This window comes from Oncorhynchus kisutch, linkage group LG4, assembly GCF_002021735.2.
Source record: "Oncorhynchus kisutch isolate 150728-3 linkage group LG4, Okis_V2, whole genome shotgun sequence".
In the NCBI taxonomy this organism is placed as follows: Eukaryota; Metazoa; Chordata; class Actinopteri; order Salmoniformes; family Salmonidae; genus Oncorhynchus; species Oncorhynchus kisutch.
The window spans coordinates 69,349,827-69,354,373 of NC_034177.2; the positions used below are offsets into that span (position 1 = coordinate 69,349,827).

Here is a 4,547-nt window from a genome sequence, read left to right on the forward strand (position 1 = left end):
TCCCTAACTGTTGGTTCCAGGAAGCCGTGGAAACAAGTTCTCTTTGTTCCTGTAACGACACAGCTGCATTGTTTTCCGCAGACTGATATTCATGGGGCTGTAAGCAACACGGTAAAGGCATTGCTACTAGAAAAACAACAATTTATAGTACAGTATGTGCTTGGGATGGAATATGAATATTTATTTTTGCTTAAGTTACAGAAAGCCATATGACCTACTCCACAAATTGCCCCAAGACTTACATCATTATTTTCTATAAAGGACGGTAAGCAGAAGAGGAGATGGTGTTGAGATAGAAAAGGAGGCATTTAAAGAGTTAAAAGTTTCTTAATTGGTTATATATAGGTGCATCAGCTTAGGGATAAGCACATTGCCTCCCAACCCTCTCTCTCTTTCTACTCACACACATGCATGCATGCACGCGTGCCCACACACACACACACAGAGAGAGATGCAGTGACACAAGGTCGTAAATCAAACACAGTGTAATCGGAGCGAGAGTAAGCAAGCTTAATGGACACTAAAAAACAAACACACAAAAACACAAGCACGCACTTGCACACACACACACACACACATTATACTGTAGATTATAGAAGCTGGTAATGAAAGACTGATTTGGAGAAATGCAGTAGAATTTTTAGAGAATGTTTTACAGTATCACAGGTAAGCAATCCCCTTCCTCTTAGGCAATTGACAACACTAATGCTAGCTACAAAACAGAAATATAACGTCTTTATTTGTAAAGCATTAATTGTCACTACCCATTGAGTGGATACCATTAGCATGCACTACATTTTAATGATTTATTTCAAAGCCTTTATTTATTATGTCAGCACGAATCCTTCAGCAAATAATCTCTCAGTTGTACACATTCATTAAAGGTAGAGTAAGACTGGCACTATGCTATGGAGAGTGACGAGGAGGGGGGTTGTTCGTCTAGACTTACAGCTCTATAACAGAGGACACCTCTGCTAGTGGGCGGTTCCTCCTAGTTGTGTAAACTGCATATACGATTACCATCAAGGGCAGTGCCACACAGAGCACTATGCGACTGATTGGCAACTCATTGATGTTGTTGGTACCTGAATGAGAGGGCTTTGGAGGACTTTGACCATCAATAGGTTGTTGTGGAGCAGTGATGATTGTCCCGACAGGATCCATAGTCCCACCTGAGACCTTAGAAGTGAGGTAGACAAATGTCTTCCTCGTTCCCTCAGTCAGCTGACACCACCACTTCCTGTTCTTATCCTTTCTCCAAAGTTTCACAGTCAGAGTGATGTCACAGCCAGACACCCGTGTGACCTGGTATCTGGAGTCTCCCTGCAACTCGCCACCTGTCTCATTCACCCAGCTCACCCTAACGATATCTCTAACGAAGGAGTTACACGTTACAGGACCGCCATATGTTAGCAGAGAGCACCTCAAGGTTACATTTCTAGGATGCTTTAGATCTGTCTCTGGTGTGGACATGGAGATGGTGAGAACAGACAGGTAGACAGTAGTATTTTTCTCCAAGATGTGCTCTGCCATCTGTAAGGTACTGTCGGCAGACATAGACTCCAGTATCCTCAGCGCCAATGTTACGAACACGTAGTGAGCAGTCAGACCCTACTCCCAGTCTCTCACTGCCCTCGTTTCCTTCATTTTGGATCTTCCCTTGAAAGACCTTTTCAGTAGCACTGTGAGACTCAGTTCTGCTGAAGAGCCACACTGTAGAGGAGCAGTCAGGGTGGACCACATTGGTACACGGCAGACTGACATCATCCCCCACACTGGAGTACAGGGAATGGGAGCCTCCATTGACACCTGGGTAGACAGACGTTTCTTGCAAAAACATATATTTTGAGGACAATTTGTTAAAATAAGAATTACAACAACGTCAGTATTTTTTGTATTAATTGAAATTATGTTCCATGCACCCCGCTATCCATAACATGGGCTACAGTACCGGTCAAGAGAAGGGCAATGTTGATCAGGAGCTCCATCAGAAGTCTATTGTGTGTAACCACAGCTATTCTCTCTGTGTTCTGTGTGTGCAGTAATGTCTCTATATAAAACACCCTGATATCCTTTAGTCATAGGTTGATTGGGAAATTATGTGACTTCCTCATTTGTGCTGACAAGCCCTCCCCTCACAACATTGCCTCTATGTATTCGTTACCTCAGTAACATTTGGAAATAATGTATTTTTGATAATATGAAACTACTCTAGATAGGGTGTGTGTTGAGGTCTTTGGTGTGTTAACCAACATGCAACATCCCTCTTCTCTCTAAAATCAATACCCCCATCAATTCAACTCAGTCAACTTGCTCTCTGGGGATGCAGTGCTAGAAAGATCATGGTCTTGTCACGTTCTGACCTTTATTTCCTTTGTTTTGTCTTTATTTAGTATGGTCAGGGCGTGAGTTGGGGTGGGCAGTCTGTTTGTTTTTCTATGTTTGGTTTCTGTTTCGGCCTAGTATGGTTCTCAATCAGAGGCAGGTGTTGTTAGTTGTCTCTGATAGAGAATCATACTTAGGTAGCCTGGGTTTCACTGTTGGTTTGTGGGTGTTTGTTTCCGTGTCAGTGTTTGTCGCCATACAGTACTGTTTCGGTTTCGTTTCGTCACGGTTCTTTTGTTATTTTTGTATTCAGTGTTCAGTGCTTTCTTTGATTAATGTTATGGACACTTACCATGCTGCATCTTGGTCCCATCCTTACTCCTCAGACGAAGAGGATATCTGCTGTTACAGAAACACCCACCAACCAAGGACAAAGCAGCGTGGTAACAGGCAGCAGCAGCAGCAGCAGCAGGAGGCAGTGATACCTGGAGAACTGGACTTGGGAGGAGATTCTGGACGGTAAAGGACCCTGGGAACATCCAGGGGAATATCGCCGCCCCAAAGCAGAGCTGGAGGCAGCGAAAGCAGAGAGGCGGCATTATGAGGAGCTAGCACGGCAAAGCGGCTGGAAGCCCGAGAGGCAGCCACAAAAATGTCTTGTCGGGGGGGGGGGGGGGGGGAGTGTGGCGAAGCCAGGTAGGAGACCTGCGCCAACTTCCCGTGCTTACCGGAGAGAGAGAGGGACCGGGCAGGCACCGTGTTATGCGGTGGAGCGCACAGTTTCCCCAGTGTGTGTGCATAGCCCGGTGCGGTACATTCCAGCTTCTCGTATCGGCCGGGATAGAGTAGGCATCGAGCCAGGTGCCATGAAGCCGGCTCTACGCATCTGGTCTCCAAGTGCGTCTCCTCGGGCTGGCGTACATGGCACCAGCCTTACGCATGGTGTCCCCAGTTCACCAGCACAGCCCAGTGCAGGCTATTCCACCTCGTCGCACTGGCCTGGCTACGGCGAGCATTCAACCAGGTAAGGTTGGGCAGGCTCGGTGCTCAAGAGCTCAAGTGCGCCTGCACGGTCCGGTCTACCCAGTGCCACCTCCACGCACCAGCCCTCTGGTGGCAGCCCCCCCCCGCACCAGGCTGTCTCTCCATCTTCCGCCTACAGGTGCTCCTGCCTGTCCAGCGCTGCCAGAGCCTTCCTCCTCTCCAGCGCCGCCAGAGTCTCCCGTCTGTCCTGAGCCGCCAGAGTCTCCCGTCTGTCCTGAGCCGCCAGAGTCTCCCGTCAGTCAGGAGCCGCCAGAGCCACCAGCCAGCCAGGAGCCGCCAGCCAGCCAGAGCCGTCAGCCAGCCAGGAGCCACCAGAGCCGTCAGTTAGCCAGGCGATGCCAGAATCGCCCTTCACTCCGGAGCTGCCGGACCCATGGCTAGGGTCCCCGGTTGGGGCCTCTCATAAGAGGCCACGGGGGCGGTTGAGGAGGCGGACAAAAATTGTGGTGAAGTGGGCTCCAATTTGCAATAAAACGCAAATTAATTACTTAAAAATCATACAATGTGATTTTCTGGATTTTTGATTTTAAATTTTTTTAATTACAGACCTCTACATGCTTTGTAAGGAGGAAAACCTGCAAAATCGGCAGTGTGTCAAATACTTGTTCTCCCCACTGTATGTTCCCATGCCAATAAAGCCCTTTGAACTGAGAGAGAGATAGAGATTCTGATTGTTTATTTCACTTGCTTTTGCATGTTTCCCATTGAATTGAGAGAGAAAGAGAAAGAGAGAGCGAGAGAGATAAAGAGAGAGAGAGAGAGACAGAGCTCTGCAGTTGTATTTTTCATCCTCATCCGAAGTTTAGGTGTTTGTGTCTTAATTGTCAGGGGCCTTTCCTTCCCCTGTCTGTGCTCTGACTACCATTGCTTTACTTAAAGGCTTCCTCTCTGTGTCTTCCACTAATGACAGGGTTAGAGTTACAAATCAGGGCATCCCCATATGTGTGGTACAAATATTAAAGTGGGCATCCTCATAAGTGATGAAAATATCAACATTGATCAAGACCATTATTTTCAGGTCACTCGCAAGAGACAACACATCATTGGAATTCTATGGACTAATGCAGTTATGCCAGTTATGGCGTTTTCTTTGGAGGCTGTGCTGATAATTTGGTCGAATAGGTATTTAGTTAGAGACCCGTTTTAAATCTGCTGTTCCAAAATCATTAAGGGCAGTG

General features: G+C 47.1%; 1 pseudogene; it reads right to left on the reverse strand.

The window, feature by feature from the left end:
• Positions 1-252: 252 nt before the first annotated feature.
• Positions 253-1,870, reverse strand: LOC116373852 (uncharacterized; annotated as a pseudogene).
• Between the last annotated feature and the right edge of the window lie 2,677 nt (positions 1,871-4,547).